This window comes from Vulpes lagopus, chromosome X (genome assembly GCF_018345385.1).
Source record: "Vulpes lagopus strain Blue_001 chromosome X, ASM1834538v1, whole genome shotgun sequence".
Taxonomy (NCBI): Eukaryota; Metazoa; Chordata; class Mammalia; order Carnivora; family Canidae; genus Vulpes; species Vulpes lagopus.
Window position 1 is genome coordinate 67,013,034 of NC_054848.1, and position 27,057 is coordinate 67,040,090.

Below are 27,057 nucleotides of genomic sequence, written 5' to 3' on the forward strand. Positions count from 1 at the left end.
CAAAAAAAACCACGGGGGAGTATCTTCCGATTCTGTGTAGTTTAAGTCCCTTGACTTCCCTTGGAACTGGTCCGTCTCGCTGGTCTTCTGGGGGAGGGGCCTGCTGTGCTGATTCTCAGGTGTTGGCACTTGGGGGAGCTGCTCTGCCCCTGCCTGGTGCAGGGCTCGGTGGGGGTTGTTGACCCCGTGAGGCCCCGGGAGGAAGCCACAGTGGCGGGGGCAGCTCTGGGACCCTGGATCCAGCCCCCGCAGTAGCTCCGGGGCTCTCCTTCTGCAGGGCCTGGGGGCTCCGGGGCGGGGCCGCTGATCTGCTCAGTTCCAGGCAGGAGCGTCCTCGCTGTCCTGGGCCCTCCCGGCCTCTGCCTGTCCCGGGGAGGCCGGATCCTGGGCTGTGTCCCGGCGCCCTGTGCTCCGGGGCCTGCGCTGTTGGATTCGCGCTCCCGGCGGTGCAGCCCCCTCCGCGGAGCCGCCGCCCGAGCCCCCCCGAGCTGTTCCCGGAGCCGCGCAGCCCCCTCCGCGCGGAGCTTCTTCCTCTGCGCGAGCCGCCGCCGCTGAGCTGTTCCCGGAGCCGCGCAGCCCCCTCCGCGGAGCCGCCGCCCGAGCCCCTCCGAGCTGTTCCCGGAGCCGCGCAGCCCCCTCCGCGCGGAGCTTCTTCCTCCACCCGAGCCGCCGCCGCTGAGCTGTTCCCGGAGCCCCGCAGCCCCGCAGCCCCGCAGCCCCCTCCACGGAGCCGCCGCCCGAGCCCCTCCGAGCTGCTCTGGGCCCCGCCGAGCGCTGCAGCCCTTAGGGAGCTCGGCGCACTCTCCCGGGGCGCAGCTCCTCTGTTACTGTCCCAGGGAGCCCGAGGGCGTCCCCGCCTTTCTGGGGATCCTGCTCCAATTCCCGGGGAGCCCCTTTCCGCGGGGAAGGTTGGTGCAGCTCCTGCTCCTCCGGGACGGGGCTCTCCTGTCCTGGGGACACTCGCCCCGGCCTCAGCCCGGCTCCTCGCGGGGCCCCTCCCCCTTGGAGGCCTTTTGTGTCTTTATTTCTTTTTCCCCGTCTTCCTACCTGGATAGAAGCGCGAACTCTTCTCACTGTGGCGTTCCAGCTGGTCTCTCTTTAAATCTCAGGCCGAATTCGTAGGTTTTCAGGATGATTGGATGGTTTTCTAGGTAATTTGCTGAGGACAGGTGACTTGGAGACCCTACTCCTCCGCCATCTTGCCCCTCCCCTGTAGTTCTTTATTATATATGTATTTATATGTTATATATATTTATATATTAATATATAATTTTAATTCTAGTATAGTTATATACAGTGTTATATCAGTTTCAGGTGTATATATTTTCTATCAGTTTATATCAGCTTCACGTGTACAGTGTTCTATCAGTTTCAGGTGTATAATGATAAATTATAATCAGTTACTGTAGTAATTGAACAATTCTATACATTACTCAGTGCTCTTCAAGATAAGTGTACTTTTAATCCCCTTCACTTATTTCACCTGTATTTCCTCTAGTAACCATCAATTTGTTCTCTGTAGTTAAGAGTCTATTTTTTTGTTTGTCTCTTTTTTATTGGTTGTTACCTAAATCCCACATATGATTGAAATTATATAGTATTTTTCTTTCTCTGAGTGGCCTATTTCATTTAGCATTTTACCCTATACATTCATTCATGTTGTTACAAACGGCAAGATTTCATTCTTTTTTATGACTGAGTAATATTCCATTTTCTATATATAATTAGATATTCTTTATCCATTAATCTACTGATGGACACTTGGGATGCTTCCAAAAGTTGACTATTATAAATAAATAATACTGCAATAGACATAAGGGTGCATATATCTTTTCAAATTAGTGTTTTCATATTCTTTGGGTAAATAAATGCCTAGTAGTGGAATTACTGGATCGTCTTGTAATTCTATTTTTAATTTTTGATGAACCTGTGAATTGTTTTCCACAATAGCTGCACAAGTTTGCAATCCCAATATTGCAAGAAGGTTCCTTTTTCTCCACATCCTTGTCAACATTTGCTTCTTGTGTTTTTCATTTTAGCCATTCTGACAGGTATGAAATAATATTATGGTTTTGATTTCCATGTCCCTCATGATGAGTGATGTTAAGTATCTTTTCATGTGTCTGTTAGCCATTTCGATGTCTTTTTTGGAAAAATGTCTGTTTGTGTCTTCTGCCCGTTTTTAATTTTTTTAAAACTAAGCTTTATTTATTTGGTTGTTGGTTTATTTATTTATATTTTTAAAGATTTTATTTATTTATTCATGAGAGACACAGAGAAAGAGAGAGGCAGAGACACAGGCAGAGGGAGAAGCAGGCTCCTTGCAGGGAGCCTGATGTGAGACTCCATCCCAGGTCTCCAGGATCACGCCCTGGGCTGAAGGCAGGTACTAAACTGCTGAGACACCCAGGAGTTCCCTGCCCATTTTTAAATTGAGTTATTTGTTTTCTTTGGAGTTGAATTGTTTAAATTCCTTATATATTTGGGACACTATTTATCAGATATGCAGCTTGCAAATATTTTCTCCCATTTAGAAGGTTGTGTTTTAGTTTTTTTATTGTTTCCTTTGCTGTGGGGAATGTTTTTATTTTGATGTGATTCCAATAGTTGATTTTTGCTTTTTTTTCCCTTGCCTGAGGAGACATTTCTACAAAGATGTTGCTACAACTGACATCAGAAAAATTACTGTCTGAGCTGTCTTTTAGTATTTTGATAGTTTCAGTTCTCCCATTTATGTCCTTAATCCATTTTGAGCTTATTTTTGGGTATGGTAAAATAAAGTAATCCAGTTTAATTCTTTGGCATGTAGCTATCCAGTTCTCCCAACATCTTTTGTTGAAGACGCTGTCTTTTTCCAATTGCATATTCTTGTCTCCTTTGTCTAATATTAATTGACCATATAATCATGGGTGTATTTCTGAGCTCTCTATTCTGTTCCATTGATCTGTGTGTCTATTTTTGTGCTAGTACCATACAATTTTGAATAGCACAGCTTTTTAATATATCTTGAAATCTGGAGTTGTAATACCTTCAGCTTTATTTTTCTTTTTCAAGATTGCTTTGGCTCTTTTGAATATTATTTGTTCTAGTTCTGTGAAAAATGCTGTTGGCATTTTGATAGAGATTGCATTAAATCTGCAGATTCTTTTGGTAGTATTGGCATTTTAACAATAGAAAATATTTTAAAAGAAAAGCAATGAGGTATGTTTTTATTGTTTTATTTTTTTCAAGTTTTTATTTAAATTCCAGTTAGTTAATATACAGTGTTATATTAATTTCAGGGATAGAATTTAGTGATTTTCCTCTTATATACAACACACAGTGCTCATCACAAGTGCCTTCCTTAAGAGGGATGTTTTTAAATAAGCAATTGATTTCAAATCATGAAAGCATTCCAAAATTAATTTTTTCACCTCAAACATGAAAATAACATGCTATTTTGTTCTTCATTTATTTTATAACATGTTTATCCATGCAAAACTCGTTTTCATATGAAGCTTATGTTGTAGATCAGAAGAAATATTTATAGAAGCTGTATTGAAATATTAAATACTACTAGAAGGCATCTAGATGCTACTCAAAGAATTTTAAAGAGTTAATTGCAGTTTTGCAAGAACTTTAACTGTTACTTTAAAATGTGTTCTGAGAAAATTCTTTTAGTTATTTAAAACAATTCTTGGAGCACCCACTATGTACCTGGCATCATGCTGTAGGCTTTATGTGTTTGCTTATTGGAATTCATGAGGATTTAAATGTATTTTACTAACCTCTAAGTTTGTGTAACAGTGTAGGATGCAAATATATTTTTCTGACCTTTAGCTTGGCAAACTTAACTTGTAAATACTAAAAATAATTTAAATGTCCTGGTTATTCTTTGTCATCTCTGCTTTCTGAGATGTTTAGTTTCACTTAGTGAATCAGAGGCTCCCAATTTCAATTTACCAGATCGATCTAATGATTAGAATGGCAATAGTTTTGTAATAAAAACAGGTCTGATGTGATAGTAAGTGTGCAGGCCTGGTGCTATCAAGTCGAGTGCTTAGCATTTCTATTTCTAAAGTTAAATTCTTTACTCAAATTCTCCTTGATAAAATGAAAATACCATTACGGGATCTTGAATTTTTAATAGACATATAATAAGAAGCTGTCTGTATTATATTATTGATTTCCTCAGTACTCACTGTTTAACTAGAATAAAAAACTAAAAACCTCAGCCTCCTATCATTGGAATAAATCATGATAGGGGTACTGTTTTGAGATTCTTAAAGAAACTCAAGAAACTTAAAGAAAGGTTTGTGTACTCTAACCATTTGTAATGTTGAATTCTGTTAGAGTTGAGCTTATTTTTTAAAGCACATATTTGATTATATAACAGGTCAAATCTCACCTTTAAAAACATAACCAATACATACATTAATGCTGCATAAATCATATGCATTTAACATGCAAGATACTGTACTAAGCACTTAAGTTTTGAGGTTTAAGCATATATAGCTTTCTCTTTTAAACATAAAGGTCTAAGATTTTAAAATTATTAATTATTCATTATCAGACTGTACCCTTCTTTTACAGGCAACAAAACTCAGTGATCTAAAAAGTTTTAAATTTTTCCTGAGAACTGATAACAAGGGAAATAACCCAGATCTGTCAGTAAGTAGAGCATTAAACAAGGAAACTTACAAGGGGGACTAGAACAATGCCACAATTTGGAATTATATTCTAAATTAGCACATTCCAACAAATTCACATGTAAAATGAAAAAAAAAGAGATCTGTGATGTTAAAATTTTTATTACCTGTTCTCCTATCACAATGAGATATATAATTGAAAACACAATAGTATAACATATTATTTCATGCCTTGCACAAATTGCTAGAGTTTTAGTGATACCTTACAAATCTAGGTCTAATGAACATGGATTTTTAATTTCATGAAAAAAGTAAACAAACAAAACAACCCAATGTCTAAGGTAACTGCTAGCATAAAATTGAATTATGAATTGTAATTATGCTTATTTTAAAAACTGAATTCTGGCATAGCTTTTTAGTAACCCTCCTCCACTTGAATACCTTAATAATGTGTGAGGAATTAATTGCGCCATTTTTGTCATCTATATACATTCCAATTCAGAATACAATTATTCAAGTGTTTGAGGGAAGCACTTATTTTCATTAAATGGATCAAGGACTCATTTATTTAATTGTTCTTTTGTGAGTAAATTCCAAATACTGTTAACTTACACATGTTTCTTAACATGGGATCAATACACAACCATTACATCTAAGGAATATTAAATTGGAGGTGAGGTTCTCCTTCCCACTTCCACATCCAGTGTTTGGAAGAAGAACGTTATGCAAGTGAAATTGTGAGAGAAAGTTTTCTTTTTTCTTTTTATTGCTAGAAAACCTTAATGGTGTGTTAGATGTGATATTACACCTCAGAAAAGGGGTAATGCATCTTTAAAAGCTAAACTATCTTCTTTACTTTTATCAAATTCTCTATAAATCTTTCATGACAGTTTATTTAACAAAGTGTCATTGAAACTATAGGTGATTGATGTGACCCATGTAAAATCAACGTGAAATGTTTGTAAATGTCAGCAAAATGTGACCATCTAAAAGCATATAAGAATGGAGTTTCCGTGAAAGTGAAAAACAAACAGAAAAATGTTTGTCTTATTCTTTGCTTCCTGGTATGCAATTACAAATTCATAGAAGAAATATTTCATTTGATTTTCCTTTGAGTTCATGTCCAGAGGTCTAATTTACTTTTGACATTCACCCTTTGAAAGCCTTGGTCTCTTATTTACTGGATAAGTTTCCTCTATCACCTATGGAAAAATAATACAGAGTCAAAATTTCTTAGAAAAATGACAATCATTTTAGAAAGTATGGGCAAAGCCTTGGCCAAAAAAATTTCTGTACAAATTGTAGGGTTCTGTCAACTTGGAATTGTCACTGAAGTGTTCCTGTTTATTCACATAGAGAAAACAACATTGATGGTTTTCCATTTAATTGAATAAAATACTGAAATAAAAACAAATATAAGATAAAGGATAAAAAAGAAGGAAAAATAACAGATTAAAATATAAATAAATAAGAGGATTACACCAGTAGCTTGCTCTAAATTGAATACTTTGTTTTTTTTCTTTTAAATTCCACTATAGTTAAAATACAGTGTTATTTTTAGTTTCAGATATACAATACAGTGATTAAACAATTTCATATGCAACCAGTGCTCATCACAAGTACAGTCCTCAATCCGCATCACCTATTTTACTCATCCTCCACCCACTTCCCCTCTGTTTACCATTAGCTTCTTCTCTATGCCTAAGAGTTGGCTTCTTGGTTTGACTCTCTCTTTTTCCTTCTGTTCATTTTTTTGTTTCTTAAATTCTACATATAAGTAAAATTGTATGATATTTTTCTTTCTCTGATTGACTTATTTCACTTATTATACTGCCTATCTCCATCCTTGTCTTTGCAAATGGCAAGATTTGATTATTTTGTTATTGCTGAGTAATATTAAATTGTGTAGAGATGCCTGGATGGCTGGGTCAGTTAAGCATCCAACTCTTGATTTCTGTTCAGGTCATGATTTCAGTTTCATGAGATAAAGCCCCATGTTGGACTCTATACTGTGGGAAGTCTGCATAAGATTCTCTCTCTCCATCTCACTCTTCTCTCCATCTCTCTTTCTCTCTAAAATACATATATATTTTTAAAATGTTTATATACACCACTTTTTCTTTATCCTTTCATCAGTAAATGGACATGTGGACTGTTTCCATAATTTGGCTATTGTAAATAATGCTGCTATAAACATAAGGGTGCATAATACCTGTAAATTAGTGTTTTTATATTTTTCGGGCAAATATTCAGTAGTGTGATTAGTAGATCATAGGGTAGTTCTAATTTTAACTTTGTGAGGAACCTCTATATAATTTTCCACAATGGATACACCAGTTTCCATTCCCAGTAACAATGCACAATGGTTCCTTTTTCTCTACATCCACCAACACCTTTTGTTTCTTGTGTTGTTGATTTTAGCCATTCTAACAGGTGTGAGGTGATATCTCACTGGAGTTTTGATTTGCATTTTTCTGATGATGAGAGATATTGAGCATCTTTCCATGTGTCTGTTGGCCATCTGGGTGTCTATATTGGAGAAATGTCTCTATGTATTCTGCCCATTTTTTAATTGAATTTTTCATTTTTTGGTGTTGAGTTTTATAAACACTTTATATATTTTGAATACTAATCCTTCATTGGATGCACCACTTGCAAATATCTTCTCCAATTCCATGGGTTGCCTTTTAGTTTTATTGGTTGTTTCTTTTGCTGTGCAGAAGCTTTTTATTTTGTTGTAATTCCAATAGTTTATTTTTGCTTTTATTTCTTTTGCCTCAAGAGACATATCTAGAAAAATACTGCCATGGCCAATGTCAGGAAACTCACTGCCTCTGCTCTTTTCTAGGATTTCTATGGTTTCAGGTCTCACATTTAGGTCTTTAATCAATTTTAAATTTATTTTTGTCTATGGAGATATAAAATAGTCTAGTTTCATTCTTTTGTATGTAACTAACTAGTTTTCCCAACACCATTTGTTGAAGAGTTTGTCTTTTTCCCACTGGATATTGTTTCCTGCTTTATCAGACTAATTGACAGTATAATTGTGGGCTTATTTCTGGGTTTTCTCTTCTGTTCCATTGATCTATATGTCTCTTTTTATGCCTATACCATACTGTTTTGATCACGACAGCTTTGTAATATAACTTGAAGCATGGAATTGTGATACCTACAGCTTTGCTTTTTTTTTTTTTTTTTACCGAAGTTGCTTTGGCTTTTAAGAGTCTTTTGTGGTTCCACATAAATTTTAGGATTGTTTGTTCTAGCTCTGTGAAAAATGATAGTGGTATTTTGATAGGGATTGTGTTAAATGTGTAGATTGCTTTGGACAGTATAAATATTTTAACAATATTTTTTCTACCAATCCATGAGCATGGAATGTCTTTTCATTTCTTTGTATCATCTTCACTTTCTTTTATAATCATTTATATATTTAAGAGTGCAAATCTTTGGTCTCTTTGGTTAGATCTATTCCTAAGTATCTTATTGTTTTTGGTGCAACTGTAAATAGGACTGTTTTCTTAATTTCTGTTTCCAGTACCTCATTATTGGTGTGTAGATATGTAACAGAATTCCATGCATTAATTTTGTATCCTACAACTTTTATGGATTCGTTTATCAATTCTAGTAGCTTTTTGTTGGAGTCTTTACGGTTTTCTGTATATAGTATCATGGCATCTGCAAATAGCGATAATTTTACTTTTTTTTTTTTTTTTTACCAATTTGGATGCCTTTTATTTCTTTTTGTTGTTGATTACTGTGACTTCCAGAACTATGAATAAATGTGGTGAGACTCAACACCTTTGACTTGTTCCTGACCTTGGGAGAAAAGTTAACAGCACTTAGTATGATAATTATGGGCTTTCATATATGGGTCTTTATTATGTTGAAGTATAAAGGTTTAGAGGGAAGTTCACTTTGTTGAGGCTTTTTATCATAAATGGATATTGTACTTTGTCAAATGTTTTCTCTATATTTATTCTGATGATCATATGGTTTGTATCATTTGTTTTATTGTTGTGGTTATCACATTGAATGATTTATGAATATTGCACACCCTCGCATCCTTGGAGTAAATCCTACTTGAATGGAATGATTCAACTGGGATGGTGAATGATATTTTAAACGTATTTTTTATTTCAGTTTGCTAGCATTTTGTTGAGGATTTTTGCATCTACATTCATCAGGGATATTGGCCTGTAGTTCTCCTTTTTTGTGTTGTCTTTATCTAGTTTTGGCATCAGAATGATTCTTGCCTCACAGAATGAATTTGAAATTTTTCCTTCCTTTTCTATTTTTTTGAAATATTTTGAGAAGAACAGGTGTTAACTCTTACTTAAATATTTGGTGCAATTCACCTGTGAAACCATCTGGTCTGGACTTTTGTTTATGGAGGGATTTTTCATTACTGACTCAATTTCTTTGCTGGTTATTGGTCTGTTCAAGTTTTATATTTTTTCCCTGTTTCAGTTTTGGTGATATATATGATCCTAGGAATTTATCCCTTTCTTCTTGTTTGTCCAATTTGTTGGCATATAGCTTGTCATAATATTCTCTTATACTTGTTTGTATTTCTGTGATGTTGGTGGTTATTCTTGCTCATTTGTTTTGTTTATTTGATTCCTTTCTCTCTCTTTTTTTCTTTTTGATGAGTCTGGCTAGAGATTTATCAACTTTGTAGATACTTTCAAAGAGGCAGCTCCTGATTTCATTGATCTATTCTCTCTTTGTTGTTATTGTTTTTTTTCCTTTCTATGACATTTATTTCTCTCCTAATCTTTATTATATACTTCCTCCTACTAACTTTAGTCTTAATTTGTTGTTCCTCTCCTGTTTTGAGATTCTTATTACTTCTTAAGATAGGCCTGTGCTACTATATACTTCCCTCGTAGGACAGTGTTTGCTGCATATCAAAGATATTAGAATGTTGTGTTTCCATTTTCATTTGTTTCCATGCATTTTTAAATTTTTTTATTTGATTTCATGTTTGACCCATTCATTGTTAGTAGCATGTCGTTTAACCTCCATGTATTTGTGGTATTCCCCAATTTTTTTCTTGTGATCGACTTCAAATTTCATAGTGTTGTGGTCAAAAATATACATGGTATAATCTTAGTTGTTTTGTACTAATTGAGGCCTAATTTGCTACCTAGTGTGTGATATATTCTGGAGAATGTTCCATGTGCACTTGTAAAGAATGTGTGTTCTGCTGTTTTAGGATTGAATGATCTGCATATATCTGTTAAATCCATCTGATCCAATGTGTCATTCAAACCCACTATTTCTTTTTTGTTGTTGTTTAGATGTTCTATTCACCAATGTAAGTGGGATTGTAAAGCTCCTATAATTGTATTAGCATTGATTAGTTCCTTTATGTTTGTTATTGTTTTTCGTATTTGAGTACTCACGTTTTGGGTGCATAAATATTTAAAATTATTGTATCTTCTTGTTAGATTGTCTCTCGTATTAATATATAGTGTCTCTCTTTGTCTCTTATTAGAGACTTTGTTTTGGAGTATGTGATATAAGTATTGCTACTGTGGCTTGCTTTTGACATCCACTTGTATGATAAGTATTTCTCCATCCCCTCACTTTCAATCTGTAGGTATCTTTAGTTTAAAACGCATCCCTTGTAGGCAGAAAATAGATAAGTTTGTTTTTTAAAATCTATTCTGTCACCTTATTTCTTTTGATTGGAGCTTTTAGTTTATTTACGTTCAAAGTTTTTTTATTATTTTATTTATTTATTTATGAATGAGAGAGAGATAGAGAGAGAGAGAGAGAGAGAGAGAGTAGGAGAAGGAGCAGATAGAGAGGGACAATCAGATTCCACCCTGAGCACAGAGCCTGACACAGGGTTTGAATTTACAACCCTGAGATCATGATCTGAACTGAAATCATGAGTTGGTCACTTAACTTACTGAGCCAACGAGGTGCCCCCAAAGGTATGTATTTATTGTCATTTTGTTATTTGATTTGTTGTCATTTTTGTAGTTTTTCTGTTTTTCTTTCTTCTCTGTCTCTCATGGTTTACTGGGGTGTTTTAAGTGATATATATTAGTTTCTTATTCTTTATATTTTTGTATACCTATAACTGCTTTTGCTTTGAACAAAAATACCTTTGTTACACGACCAAAGATATGAGCTAGGAAGATTTATTTGCCTTTCTGAGCTTTTCTTTTCCTCAGATAGAACTCTAACTCTACCTCCTTGCCTTCTAGAACATAGCCATCTGCTCAACCACACTGGTCTATTCTTGAAGTGATGCATGCAAGAAGCTTGCCTTTTTGGCACTGCTTCTCCACAACACTACTGATTTTGGCATTTTCCTCCTTTCATTATATTCCTTTTGAATTTTTTGTTTAAAATATCTTCCTCCTTTGGCATCAGCTTGGCCCCCTTTTTGTGGCCCAGGGGCGGTGCGTACTGGGACTCATACCATTGTGGGTACAGTGCTTTGTCAATAAGCATGACACAGTTCTTCACCAGGGTCTTGGGTGTGGACAAGTCCCTTGTTGGATGCATTGTAGACAACATCAATGATCTTTGTTTTATACTTACAACAGTCAGAGCCCCAGACAAAGTTCCCCCTCATCCAGACTCAAAGGTGGTTCTTCTTGTTGTCTCCCCAAATGTGGACTGCATGAATGTGGCAGGGGCAAATTTTAGTGTTGACAAGGGGGAGCATCCTTGCTTATACATCTGCTTTTTGTGGTAGGGCTTTCTATTGCCCCCAGTATTATGATGCTTGTGCCAGCTGTCCTGAGAGATTCCCATCTCTTGGCACTAACTGTGAAAGATGTATTACTGTTTTTTTTTTTTTTATTTGTGGTAACCAATTGGCTTACATATGACATCTTCTGCATATAGAAGTCTATATTAAGTAGATGTTTGCTTATTTTTGAACTCACTCTTTAGTCTTATCCCTTTCGTGGTTCAGATATTTGGTATCATTTATATCATTTTATTTTGTTCTTCCAATTATTCTTACTCTTACTCATTATTTTTTGTTTTCCACTCACAGAGTCTCACTTAACATTTCTTGCAGGGCTGGTTTAGTGACCATGAGCTCTTTTTAAGTTTGTTAATCTGAGAAACTCTTTATCTATCCCTCAATTTTCAATGATACCCTTATTGGATAGAGTATTCGTGGTTGCAGGTTTTTCATTTCAGCATTTCAAATATGTCATACAACTCACTTCTGACCTGCAAAGCTTCTGCTGAAACAGCTGAAATACTTATGGGGTTTCTTTTGTATGTAACTGTCTTCTTTTCTCTTACAATCTTTAAAATAATCTCCCTGCCTCCTGACCTGGATCCATTTTCCTCCTCAGATTTGGGAAATCTTCAGTTATTTTTTCTTCAAATACATTTCCCACCCACCTTTCTCTCTCCTCCTTATTTTTTCTTCAAATACATTTCCCACCCACCTTTCTCTCTCCTCCTTCTGGGATCCCTATAATATGAGTATTGCTATGCTTGATGGAGGAACCAATTGTCAAAGATTATTCTCATCATGCAGTATTTGTCTCTCACATGCTTGGCTTCATTATTTTCTATTACTTTAACTTCCAGATCATTAATATGTTCCTCTGCTTCCTGTCACATATTATTTATTCCTTCTATTATATTTTTAATTTCATGTATTAAGTTCTCCATCTCTGATATGTTATTTTTTATCTCTTTGTCAAGGGTCTCACTGATGTCCTCCACCCTTTACTGAAGTCCAGTGAGTATCTTTATTTTTTCCATGTTTTCTTATGTTACAGTTTAAATTCCAATTAGTTAACATTCACTGAAATACTAGTTTTAGGCTTACAATATAGTGATTCAACCCTTCCATAAAACACCCATCACAAGTGCACAAGTGCACCCCTTAATCCTCACCACCTTTTAACATATCTCCCTGCCTATCTTCCTTCTGGTAACCATCAGTTTGCTATATATGCTTAAGAGTTTGTTTCTTGGATTGCCTTTCTCTATCTCTGTCTCTGTCCCCCTCTCTCTTCACCTCTCTTTTTCACTTTTGCTTGTTTTGTTCCTTAAATCCTATATACAAATGAAATCATATGATATTTTTCATATGGTATTTGCCTTTCTCTGATTGACTTTTATCGCTTAGCATAACGCTGTACTTCTATCCAGGTCATTGCAAATAGCAAAATTTTGTTTATTTTTATGGTTGATTAACATTCCATTATATATATAGATGAATGAATAAAGAGGAGATGGCATATTTGGACTCTTTCTATAATTTGGCTATTATTGATAATTATGCTATTATTAGGATGTATGTGTTCCTTCTAATCAGTACTTTTTAACCCTTGGTAGATACCTGATAGTGCAATTGCTGGGCCATAGTATAGATATATTTTTAACTTTTTGAAGAATTCTCATACTATTTTCCAGAATGGCTGCAAGTTTGCATTCCCATCAACAGTGAAAGAAGGTTCCGCTTTTTCCCAATCCTCCTTGGCACTGGTTGTTTCCTCTGTTGTTGATTTTAACCATTCTTACAGGTATGAGGTGATATCTCATTCTTGAATCTTATTTTTTCATTTGTTTTTTTTAAATTAATTTTTATTGGTGTTCAATTTACCAACATACAGAAAAACACCCAGTGCTCATCCCGTCAAGTGTCCACCTCAGTGCCCGTCACCCATTCCCCTCCAACACCCGCCCTCCTCCCCTTCCACCACCCCTAGTTCGTTTCCCCGAGTTAGGAGTCTTTATGTTCTGTCTCCCTTCCTGATATTTCCCAACATTTCTTTTCCCTTCCTTTATATTCCCTTTCACTATTATTTATATTCCCCAAATGAATGAGAACATACACTGTTTGTCCTTCTCCGATTGACTTATTTCACTCAGCATAATACCCTCCAGTTCCATCCACGTTGAAGCAAATGGTGGGTATTTGTCGTTTCTAATTGCTGAGTAATATTACATTGTATACATAAACCACATCTTCTTTATCCATTCATCTTTCGATGGACACCGAGGTTCCTTCCACAGTTTGGCTATTGTGGCCATTGCTGATAGAAACATCGGGGTGCAGGTGTCCTGACGTTTCATTGCATCTGAATGTTTGGGGTAAATCCCCAACAGTGCAATTGCTGGGTCGTAGGGCAGGTCTATTTTTCACTCTTTGAGGAACCTCCACACAGTTTTCCAGAGTGGCTGCACCAGTTTACATTCCCACCAACAGTGTAAGAGGGTTCCCTTTTCTCCGCATCCTCTCCAACATTTGTTGTTTCCTGCCTTGTTAATTTTCCCCATTCTCACTGGTGTAAGGTGGTATCTCATTGTGGTTTTGATTTGTATTTCCCTGATGGCAAGTGATGCAGAGCATTTTCTCATGTGCATGTTGGCCATGTCCATGTCTTCCTCTGTGAGATTTCTCTTCATGTCTTTTGCCCATTTCATGATTGGATTGTTTGCTTCTTTGGTGTTGAGTTTAATAAGTTCTTTATAGATTTTGGAAACTAGCCCTTTATCTGATATGTCATTTGCAAATATCTTCTCCCATTCTGTAGGTTGTCTTTTAGTTTTGTTGACTGTATCCTTTGCTGTGCAAAAGCTTTTTATCTTGATGAAGTCCCAATAGTTCATTTTTGCTTTTGTTTCTTTTGCCTTTGTTGATGTATCTTGCAAGAAGTTACTGTGGCCGAGCTCAAAAAGGGTGTTGCCTGTGTTCTCTTCTATGATTTTGATGGACTCTTGTCTCACATTTAGATCTCTCATCCATTTTGAGTTTATCTTTGTGTATGGTGAAAGAGAGTGGTCCAGTTTCATTCTTCTGCATGTGGATGTCCAATTTTCCCAGCACCATTTATTGAAGAGACTGTCTTTCTTCCAATGGATAGTCTTTTCATTTGTTTTTATTTAAGTTCAATTTGCCAACATATAACACCCAGTGCTCATCCCACCAAGGGCCCTCCTCAGTGCCCGTGACCCAGTTATCCCATCACCCCACTAACCTCCCCTTCTGCAACCCTTTGTTTGTTTCGCAGAGTTAGGTGTCTCTCATAGTTTGTCTCCTTCTCTATTTTGTCCCACTCAGTTCCCCTCATTTCCCTTACTTTTACTACTTCTTATATTCCATGTATGAGTGAAACCATATGATGATTGTCCTTCTCTGATTGGCTTATTTCACTCAGCATAATACCATTCAGTTCCATCCACATCAAAGCAAATGGTGGGTATTCATCCATTCTGATGGCTGAGTAATATTCCACTGTGTGTGTGTGTGTGTGTGTGTGTGTGTGTGTGTATAAAAAATATCTTCTTTATCCATTCATCTGTCGAAGGACATCATGGCTCCTTCCAAAGTTTGGCTATTGCAGGCAATGCTTTTATGAACATTGGGGTGCAGGTGTCCCGGAATTTCACTGCATCTGTATCTTTGGGGTAAACACCCAGTAGTGTAATTGCTGGGTTGTAGGGTAGTTCTATTTTTAAATTCTTGAGGAACTTCCACACAGTTTTCCAGAGTGGCTGTACCAGTTTGCATTCCCACCAACAGTTCAAGAAGGTTCCCCCTTCTCCACAACCTCTCCAACATTTGTTGTTTCCTGTCTTGTTAGTTTTGGCCATTCTCACTGGATATCTCACTGAAGTGATAGTGATATCTCACTGTGTTTTTGATTTGTATTTCCCTGATGGCAAGTGATGCGGAGCATTTTCTAATGTGATGTTGGCCATGTGTATGTCTTCTTTGGTGAAGTTTCTGTTCATGTCTTTTGCCCATTTCATGATTGGATTTTTTTGTTTCTTGGGTATTTAGTTTAATAAGTACTTTGTAGATATTGGATACTAGCCCTATATCTGATATGTCATTTGCAAATATCTTCTCCCATTCTGTAATTTGTCTTTTAGTTGTGAAGATTTTTATCTTGATTACGTCCAAATAGTTAATTTTTGCTTTTGTTTCCCTTACCTACACAGACATATCTTGCAAGAAGTGCTGTGGCCAAGTTCAAAAAGATTGTTGCCTGTGTCCTCTTCTAGGATTTTAATGGATTCTTGTCTCACATTTAGATGTTTCAACTATTTTGAGTTTATCTTTGTGTATATAATAAAAATTGCCTAGCTTCATCCTTCTGCTCGTGGCTGTCCAATTTTCCCAACACCATTTATTGAAGAGACTGTCCTTTTTCCAGTGTATATTCTTTCCTCCTTTGTCGAATGTTAGTTGACCATAGAGTTGAGGGCCAATTTCTGGGTTCTATATTCTGTTCCATTAATCTATGTGTCTGATTTTGTGCCAGTACCACACTGTCTTGATGATCACAGCTTTGTAATACATCTTGAAAGCAAGCATTGCGATGCCCCCAGCATTGGTTTTCTTTTTCAATATTCCTCTGGCTATTTGGAGTCTTTTATAATTCTATACAACTTTAAGATTATTTGTTACAAACTGTGAAGAAAGTCCATGGCATTTTTTTAAAAGATTTTATTCATGAGAGACAGAGAGAGAGAGAGAGAGAGAGAGAGAGAGGCAGAGACACCCGCAAAAGGAGAAGCAGGCTCCATGCGGGAAGCCTGATGTGGGACTCGATCTTGGGTCTCCAGGATCAGACTCTGGGCTGAAGGCAGGCGCCAAACTGCTGAACCACCCAGAGATCCAAGTCCATGGCATTTTGATGGGGATTGCATTGAACATGTAAATTTCCCTGGGTAGCATAGACATTTCACAATATTTATTCTTCCAATCCATGAGCATGGAATGTTTTTTCCATCTCTTTTCATCTTCCTCAAATTCTTTTAGAAGTGTTCTGTACTTTTTAGTCTATAGATCCTTTACCTCTTTTGTTAGGTTTATTTCTAGGTATCTTATGCTTTTGGGTGCAATTGTAAATGGGATTGATTCCTTAATTTCTCTCTCTTCAGTCTCATTGTTAGTGTATAGAAATGCCACTGATTTCTGGGCATTGATTTTGTATCTTGCCACATTGCTGAATTGCTGTATGAGTTCTAGCAATCTTGGGGGAGAGTCTTTTGTGTTTTCTATATCCAGTTTAATGTCATCTGCAAAGAGGAAGTGTTTGACTTCTTTGCCAATTTGAATGCCTTTTATTTCTTTTTGTTTTCTGAGTGCTGAGACTAGGACTTCTAGTGCTAAACTGAATACCAGTGGTGAGACTGGACATCCCTGTCGTGTTCATGATCTTAGGTGAAAGGCTCAAACTTTTTCCCCATTGAGAATGATATTGGCTGTGGCCTTTTCATAAATGCCTTTTATTATATTGAGTAATGTTCCCTCTATCTTCTGCACTTTGAAGAGTTAATCAGAATGGATGCTGTATTCTGCCAACTGCTTTCTCTACATCTATTAAGAGGATCATATGGTTCTTATTTTGCTGTTGATGTGATCTATCAAGTTGATTGCTTTACGAGTGTTGAACCACCCTTGCATCCTGGGGATAAAGCCCACTTGGCCATGGTGAAAAATTCTCTTAATGCACTCTTAGATAGTATTGGCTAATATCTTGGTGAGAATTTTTGTATCCATGTTCTTCAGGGATAGTGGTCTATAGTTCTCTTTGGTGGGGTCTTTGGTTTGGGAATCAAGGTAATTCTAGCCTTATAAAATAAGCTAGGAAGTATTCCCTCCCTTTCTCTGCTTTGAAACAGCTTTAGTAGAATACATATTATTTCTTCTTTAATTGTTGGATAGAATTCCCATGGGAAGCCATCTGGCCCTGAAGTTTTGAGTTTTGGGAAGTTTTTGATGACTGCTTCCATTTCCTCCCTGGTTATTGGCCTGTTCAGGATTTCTATTTCTTCCTGTACCAGTTTTGGTAATTTGTGGGTTTCCAGAAATGAATCCATTTCCTCTAGACTGCCTAATTTGTTGATATATACCTGCTCATAATATGTTTTTAAAATCGTTTGTATGTCCTTGGTATTGGTTGTTATCTCTCCTCTTTCATTCATGATTTTATTAATTAGAGTCTTTTCTCTTTTGTTTTTAATAAGGCTGGCTAATGGTTTATCTATCTTATTAATTCTTTCAAAGAACTAACTCCTGGTTTTGTTGATCTGTTCTACAGTTCTTCTGGGCTCTATTTCAATGAGTTCTACTCTAATATTTATTATCTCTCTTCTTCTGCTTGGTGTAGGCTTTACTTGCTTTTCTTTCTCCAATTCCTTTAGGTGCGAGGTTAGCTTGTGTATTTGAGTTTTTTCCAATTTTTTTGAGGGAAGCTTGTATTGGGATGTGTTTCCCTCTTAGGACTGCTTTTGCTGTATCCCAAAGATTTTGAATGGTTGTATCTTCATTTTTATTAGTTTTCAGGGTTGGGTGACTGGATTGCAGGCACTGAGGTGGGCACTTGATGAAATGAGCACTGGGTGTTATACTATATGTTGGCAAATCGAACTCCAATTATATATATGTATATATATATATTTCCATTATATATGTATATATATATATATTTATGTTATATATATGTATATATATATATATATATCCATGAATCTTTTTAATTCTTCTCTAATTTCCTGATGAAAGCATTCATCTTTTACTAGGATCTCTGTAACATCCATGTGTTTGAGTTTCTTCCAAATTTCTTCTTGTGATTGAGTTCCAGTTTCAAAGCACTGTGATCTGAAAATATGTAGGGGACAATCCCAATCATTTGGTATTGGTTGAGACCTGACTTTTGACCCAGTATGTTTTCTATTTTCTAGAAAGTCCATGTGCACTTGAGAAGAATGTGTATTCAATTGCATTCAGATGGAAAGTTCTGTATATATCTGTGAAATCCATCTGGTGCAGTGCATCACTTAAGGCCTTTTGTTTCTTTGGTGATGTTCTAGAAGCTTAGAATATCTGTCATTCACTGAGAGTGCCTGTTGAAGTCTCCCAGTATTAGTGTATTATTGTTTAAGTATCTCTTTATTTTTGTTATTAATTGATTGATTTCCTTGGTGGCTCCCACATTAGGGGCATAAATATTCATGATTCTTAGGTCTTGTTGTTGGATAGACACTTAAAGTATGATATAGTGTCCCTCTTCATTTCTTACTACAGTCTTTGGGATAAACTTAATTTATCTAATATGAGGATAGCTACTCCAGCTCTTCTTTTGAGGACCACTTAAATGGTAAATTGTTCTCTAACCCTTCATTTTCAGGTTGGAGGTGTCCTTGGGTCTACAATGAGTCTCTTGTAGAAAGTGTATAGATGGCTCTTGCTTTTTTATCCAGTCCAATAACCACCGTCTTTTGACGGGATCATTTAGCCCATTCACGTTCAGAGTTACTATTGAAAGATATGAATTTAGTGTCATCATATTAACTATTCAGTCCCTGATTTTATGGATTCTTTCTTTAGGCTTCTTCTTTCTTTTAATGGTTCCCCCTTAATATTTCCTGCAGAGCCAGGTAAGGTCACATATTCTTTCAGTTTCTGTCTGTCCTGGAAGCTCTTTATCTCTCCTTCTATTCTGAATGACAGCTTTGCTGGATAAAGTATTGTTGGCTGCATGTTTTTTCTCATTTAGTATCCTGTATATATCATGCCAACCCTATCTGGCCTGCCAGGTCTCTGTGGAGCAGTCAGCTGTTAATCTTATATTTCTACCCATATAAGTTAAGAATCTCTGTCTCATGCTGCTTTAAGAATTTTCTCTTTATCTTTGAAATTTGCAAGTTTCACTATTAAATGTTGAGGTGTTGAATGGTTTTTCTTGATTTTTGGAGGGGTCCTCTCTATCTCTTGGATCTGAATACTTTTTCCTTCCCCAGATTTGGGTAGTTTTCAGCTATGATTTGTTCAAATGTACATTGTGGTCCTCTCTTTCTCTTAGCCTCTTCTGGAATCACAATTAGTCGTATATTCTTACTTTTCAAGGAAAAGGATTTCCTTGATTTTCTCCATGGGCTCTTAATTGTTTTTCTCTTTTTTTCTCCAGCTGCCTTCCTTACTATCAATTTGTCTTCTATGTCACTCACTGTCTCTTTCACCTCATTAATCCTAGCAGTTAGAATATCCAGTTTGGATTGCATCTCATTTAATCTATTTTTAATTATGGCCTGATTAAATCTAAATTGTGCAGTACTGTAGTCTCTAGAGTCCTTTACACTTTTTCCCGGAGCCACCAGTAGCTTTATAATTGTATTTCTGAATTGAATTTCTGACATCATTTTAAAATCCAAATTCAGTAAATCTGTGGCAGAGATTACTGTCTCTGGTTCTTTCTTTTGTGTGAATTCTTCCTTCTAGTATTTTCTCCGGTGGAGAGTGGCTTTGTAAGTGCGATGAGACAAAAATATCAACCACTACCTGAGTAAAATACATCCTAGATGATTCTGAAGAGGTCAGAGACAAGAAAATAATGGAAAAAGAAGAACAGAACAAAATAAAACAAGACCACTAAAGTGAAAAATAAATTTTAAAGCAAAGTAATAAAAATACAAAGCCAAAAACCCAAAACAAAGAAGATAAAAGAAGAAAAAGTAATGAAAAGGAAAAAAAGGGGGCGGTGGATGGTTTTGATGAGGAATTGATAGTGGAGAGATAATGTAGTCTATCTGAGGGGTCCTAGAGGGTGATCCTCTTGATTCTGAGTGTATTTTGTTGTGTATATTAGAAGATGATGAATCCCAACTTTAAGTACACCAGCAATACTTATATAAAGCCTCAACATTGACCACAAAAATATAAACAAGTAAAAGAGTGGGCAGAATGGGAAGGAAGAGAGAATATAATCTCACAGAATGAACCATCATGGTATTCATGGTATTCTACTTGTTTCTGGATGTATGTTGGTCCTGTTTTATAATGTACTAACTTCCACCATTATAAACCAAAGCAAGGCATAAAAAAAAAAAAAAACATATCTTGTATATCTACCAAAATTCAATTGAATACATTGAAGGGAATCCAGAAGTGAAAACTATATCTAAGACATGTATTTGTAGAAATATGGAAGTAAAAACGGAAACAACTTAAAAATGAAGAATTGGTAAAATATAGTAATTAAGGTCGAAAAAGACAAAAAATTTTGGAAATTTTTAGTCTGATATAAAATTGAATCTTGATGGGGGAAAAAGTACCCTCTAGTTCTATATCCTATTTTCCCTCATTCCTGGAGCTTTCCAGTGCTGCTTGTGCATTAATCTTGCTTTTCCCTTGGACTTCCAGCAGTTTTTATGGGGGAGGGGTCTCCTATGCTGATTCTCAGGTGTTTGTGCCTGGGTGGAGCTGCTCTGCCCCTTGCTGGGTGCTAGGCTCAGTATGAGTTGTTTATCCTATTAGGCCTTTGTTCTCTAGAGGCCCCACCTCTTCCAGGCACAAGGTGAAACAAAGAGGAAAAACAACAATGGTGGCTGCCAGATTTCCAGCTCTGGAGTGGAGCTCCCCATGAGTTACTAACCACAGTCTCCCAGTCCAAACTGTCCTAGATGCTCCTTGGGCCAGGAGTGTGTACACTGATCTGTACAGCTTGCAGGGTGCCCAGTGGCAGGAGAGTTCTTACTTTCCTGTGCACTCCCCACTTCCACCTGTCCCAGAGGGAATGAAGGATCACTGGCTTTGTCTGCTTGGGTGCCCTGGTATCCAGGGCCCAGTGCCACTGGACCCTCGCTCCTGGGGACCACTTTTCCTCAAGGGAATGAAGTATAGCCACCTCCATCCTTTGCTGGGCTCTAGGGTAAAGGCAGCTCTGGAGCTGACCTGCCTAACTGACTGGCTTCTCTACAGGGCTGGGAGATTTGGATACCAGACCAATATCGGACTCAGGTTTGAGGTGAACCTTCCCATGGGTGCCCCTTCTCTTATAGTGACTCCAAGAATCTTGAGGCTTCATTGCCCCTCCTTTGATTCTGTCCAATTTCCCTGCTAAGCACTTTTCCAACAGAGAAAGTTCCGGCATGGATATTTAAAGTTCCCACTTCTCCAGGGCTGGGCTTAACTGCCCTGGAGGCTTTTGATGCTCTGCTTTAGCACTGTTAGTCATGGTTCCTCTAGCCCACTTTATTCTTTATTCTTTTTAAAATTTTTCATCTTTCTCCCTTGTTAGAAGTGAAAACTTTTCTCTCTGTAGCGTTCCAGCTGTTCTCTCTTTAAATCTCAGGTTGAATTCATAGGTGTTCAGGATGTTTTAAAAGTTATCTAGGTAAGTTTGTGGTGCCAGGTGAGTTTAGGACCCCTACTCTTCTGCCATATTGCCCCTCCCTTTCATTATAGTTTTGACTTCTATTTCCTTGATCATAAGTGAATTTGAGCATTGTTTTTTGTTTCTCTTGGACTTCTGGATATCTTTTTTTAGAACAATGTCTATTCATGTCTTCTGCCCATTTATTAGTTGGATCATTTATTTTTAGGATGTTGAGTTTTATAAGTTCTTTATATATTTTGGATAATAACCTTTTATCAGATATGTCATTTGCAAATATATTCTCCTATTTATAGACTGCCTTAGAGTTCGGCTAATTTTTTTTCCCTTCACTGTGCAGAATCTTGCTCTTTTGATGAACTCTCAATAGTTTATTGTGCTTTTGTTTCACTTGCCTTCAGAGACATTTCTAGAAAAATGTTTCTATGGCCTATGTGAAAGCGGTTATGACCAATGTTTTCCTCTTGGATTTTTATGGTTTTGTTCTCGCATTTAGATCTTTCATCCATTTTGAATTTATTTTTGTGTATCATGTAGCAAAGTGATCTAGTTTCATTCTTTTGCATATTATTGTCCAGTTATCCCAACACCATTTGTTGAAGAGACTGTTTTCTCATTGGACATTCTTTATTTCTTTGTTAAAGATTAATTGATCATAAAGTCATGGGTTTATTTCTGGATTTTCTATTCTATTCCATTGAAATATGTGTCTATTCTTGTGCCAATATCATACAGTTTTAATCATTACAGTTTTTTTTTATATAGAACATCCATTGATCTTTATTTGATTTGACAAAAATTTGCATTATTAAAAGACAGGTAATAAAATTTAAGCATATATTGAATCTCACTTATGTTCTATAGTATCTAGAATATTATATAAGAAATATCAACTGAGGGGGAAACAAGGTAAAAGCATCACATACAGATGCTCCTGGCAAATGGGGGAACTCTATCTGCAGGTGAGGTCCATAGTGTGCACAGCATAAAAAAAAATCCTAGAGAAAATGCAACTGACTTACTTGGGTGAAGTGTTTTTCCTTTTGAGGAGAGGAAGAGGTGGCAAAGAGGGGGCAGAAATTCAAAGGCATGTGCAGAATGGCTTCTCCATTTCAAAATGGTAATAAAAATATTTAGATTATGGCACTAGAGCACCTTTGAAGAAAAGAACACCTTGCCCAGAGTAGGGTCATTGCATAATTCTGTAGTAATATGTACAATTTTCAAGTAATGGAGAGGATTTAAAGAGTAATTTTACTATAATTTTTCTTCTCGCCCTCTGGGGCTTGATCTGTTTCAGCATCACAGGGACACTACTCCACACAGTTTCTAGGGAACCAGCCTCTGATTCGTGAGACACCTTCTACAGAGGCATCATCAAGAATTTTATCTCCATACAACCAGTATCGTAACCCTCTTGTGGCTAAAATGAATTCCCCTTTCTGTAGCCTTATTCGAGGCTCCTCAGTGCAGGGGCTGGTGAAGAAGGTTTTGATTCCTTTATTCAAAGGACAGCAGACACCACTGTAATCCTCTATTACTCTCTACTGCACACTTCTGATTCTTTTATCTGCTTTTTGTTTCAACTGTTCAATTGTTAAGCTGTACTGGTGACAGTCTTCTCTTACTGGCCATGCTAGTCCATCTCCTTCAGGGACCCCTGACCATGTGAATACCTGTTTAAAGTTCTTCCATCGACTTCCCATATCATAGGGAAAAACAAAGACTTCATCTAGTTGGTAATATTGAATTTGATCCTTAGCCTTTTCTTCAACCCATGATTCAATAGAAGTTTTGTTTCTGAGAATTATTTTCATCTGGATAAAAAACAACATCCCAACAGCTATGGTTGCTCCTAAAGCTAATCCCAAGGCAAACAAGATGGCCGCAAATGCTGCTAATCCAAAGGGAATAATTGGAAGGGGATCTCTCTGGGATGCACTCATGTCAATCTTTACCATGTTCCACCCAAAGGAGAGCCGATTATAAAGCTGTGTATACATAGTCATAACAAAAATGAAGGCAGCATGAATACAACCCAGTGGTGCTAAAAGGAGAAACAGTGTGAACGAAGCATCATTTTGGTAACCACAACAGTTGTCCAAGGACAGTGATGGTCCATCTTCATCACACATCTGTTACACTTTATGCAGTGATGTGACCGTGGTGCCTTGTATGCTTGGCAGACTTTACAATACTGGAGGTACCTGCTATCCTGAGAATTTTCCGGTTTCCACCCCAAAGGGACAAAGCCAGGACCAATAAACATGGCATTGAAGTAGTTATAAAGAATCATGACAGTCCAGTTTATCAACATAATGAAATTCATGCTTCCTCCAGTTGTATGTAAAGGCCAATACCACAACACAGAGTCAATCATGGCCATTGTGGAACATATTGCTATAACACCGAGGGCCATGATGGGACCCCAGTGACAGTCTCTTTAGTTCTTGGAGATTTTCAAATTTGATAACTGAGCAGAATGTATCCATTTTGATGAGGAAGAATGCCTTCCTACTTTTAGAAAATCATAGATTTCCTTTTTCTGTGCACACATTTCCATGTGCCACGAGTCCATGTGTGTTCCTTAACTGCCATGCCTTCAAATTGTGGGAGGCCAATGCAGATCATGCCATTTTCACGGGTACATCCTCAGAGCTCTTTAATGTTAACTAGGAGAATCCAGGGTCTTGGCTCGAAACCCAACCTCTCAGCCTGGTCCTTGGTACCCGCTCCTCGGCCATCGCATTTCCGGGGCGGGCTGGGCTCACCTGGAACAGGCCTTCTCCTCGGCGGACAACTCCATCTTGGGAAAGTCAGGCCCGCGCAAGCAGTAAAGCAGATCTCGGTTGTCTGGGGCTGCAGCACGGAGCCCGCCGCGCCGCCAGCACGTCTCCCCAGCAGGCGCTCTGGCCGCTGCTCTCCCGCTCCCGCCTCATTACAGCTTTTTTTTTTTTTTAATTTTTTACTTATTTATGATAGTCACAGAGAGAGGAGAGAGAGAGAGAGAGAGAGAGAGAGAGAGAGAGAGAGAGAGAGGCAGAGACACAGGCGGAGGGAGAAGCAGGCTCCATGCACCGGGAGCCCGATGTGGGATCCGATCCCGGGTCTCCAGGATCGCGCCCTGGGCCAAAGGCAGGCGCCAAACCGCTGCGCCACCCAGGGATCCCCATTACAGCTTTTTTTTTTTTTTTTTTTTTAATTTTTTAATTTATTTATGATAGTCACAGAGAGATAGAGAGAGGCAGAGACACAGGCAGAGGGAGAAGCAGGCTCCATGCACCGGGAGCCCGACGTGGGATTCGATCCCGGGTCTCCAGGATCGCGCCCTGGGCCAAAGGCAGGCGCCAAACCGCTGCGCCACCCAGGGATCCCCCATTACAGCTTTTTAATGTAACTTGAAGATTGGAAATGCAGTGCTTCCAACTTCACTTTTCTTTTTCAAGGCTGCTGTGGCTGATTTGGGGTATTTTATAGTTCCATTTAAATTTTAAGATAGTTTGTGAAGTAGCTTTGTAAAAAACATGGTGGTATTTGGATAGGGATTGCATTACACATGTTGCTTTGCATAGTATAGATATTTTAACAGTATTGGTTCTTTCAATCCATGATCATGGAATATTTTCCTATTTCTTTGTTTCATCTTCAATTTATCTCATTGATGTTTTATAGTTGCCAGAGTTCAGTTCTTTCATCTATTTAGTTAAGTTTATTCCTAGGTATCTTACTGTTTTTTTGTGCTATTATAAATTGATTCCTTAATTTTCATTCTGCTATTTTGTTATTGATGTATAGAAATGCAAATGATTTCTGCATGTTGATTCTATATCCTATGATTTTACTGAATTTATTCATCATTTCTAGCAGTTTCTTGTGGAGTCTTTTGTGTTTTCTATATAGGATATCATGTGATCTGCAAATAGTGAATGTTTTACTTTTTCCCTGGAGATTCAGATGGTATTTATTTTTTATTGTCTGATTGCTGTGCCTAGGACTTCTAGTACTATGTTTAACAATAGTGGTGAGAGTGGACATCCATGTTTTGTTCCTGACCCTATACGTAAAACTCTCGTATTTTCACCATTGGGGATAAGATTAGCTGTGGGTTTTTCATAGATGGCCTTTATGATGTTGAGGTATGTTCCCTCTATTCCTATTTTGTGTGAGGGTTTTTATCATGAATGGATGTTGTACTTTGTCAAATGCTTTTTCTGTATTTATTGAAAGAATCAATTTCTTATCTTTTCTTTCATTAATGTGATGTATCACATTGATTGATTTGCAAATATTTAACTACTCTTGGATACCAGAAATTCATCCCATTACATCATGGTGAATGATTATTTTAATTTGTTGTTGGCTTAAGTTTGATGGTATTTTGTTGAGAATATTTTCATCCATGTTCATCAGGGATATTGGCTTCTAGTCCTCTTTTTTGATAGAGACTTTATCTGGTTTTAGTATCAGGGTAATTCTGACATCATAGAATGAATTTAGAAGTTTTACCTCCATTTCTATTTTGTGGATCATTTTCAGGAGAATAATTATTAACTTATTTAAATGATTGGTAGAATTCTCCTTTAAGCCATCTGGCCTGTGACTTTTGTTTGTTGGGAGTTTTTTGATTATTGGCTCAATTTCTTTGCTGGTTATCAGTCTATTCAAACTTCCTATTTCTTCTTGTTTCAATTTTGGTACTTTATATGTTTCTAGGAATTTATCCATTTGTTCCATGTTGTCCAATTTGCTGGCATATGGTTTTTCATAATAGTTCCTTATAATTTCATTTTTATGGTTTTGGTTGTTATTTCTCCTCCTAATTGTGATTTTATTTATTTAGTTCCTTTCTATTTTCTTTTTGATAATTCTAGTGAGAAATTTATCAATTTTATTAATTTTTTATCATACCAGCTTCATGTTTCTTTGACGTGTTCTATTGTTTTGTTTTGTTTTTAGTTTCTATTTCCCTTATTTCTGCTTTGAGTTTTTTTATTTCCTTCCTTCCATTGCTTTCGTGTTTCTTTTTATAGTCCCTTTGGATATAATATGAGGATATTCATTTGAGATTTTTATTGCATCTTGAGGTAGGCCTTTATTTCTCTGTACTTCCCTTATAGGACCCTTTTTGCAATATCTCAAAGATTTGGGGCCATTGTGTTTTTATTTTAAGTTGTGTCCATGTATTTTTTAATTTCTTCTTTGATTTCCTGGTTGAGCCATTCACATTGTGGTTAGAAAAGTTGCATGGTATGTATTCAGTCTTTTTATTTTTTAAAGATTTATTTATTTATTCATAAGAGACA

At 37.1% G+C, this 27,057-nt stretch overlaps 1 protein-coding gene and 2 pseudogenes across 1 annotated transcript in view; 1 reads left to right on the forward strand and 2 right to left on the reverse strand.

Moving 5' to 3' along the window:
• DACH2 (dachshund family transcription factor 2) overlaps nucleotides 1-27,057 on the forward strand; it is a 688,250-nt gene that overhangs the window by 251,655 nt on the left and 409,538 nt on the right. The gene's annotated exons all lie outside the window — the stretch shown is intronic.
• LOC121483592 lies at nucleotides 10,784-11,405 on the reverse strand (annotated as a pseudogene).
• LOC121483591 lies at nucleotides 23,023-24,246 on the reverse strand (annotated as a pseudogene).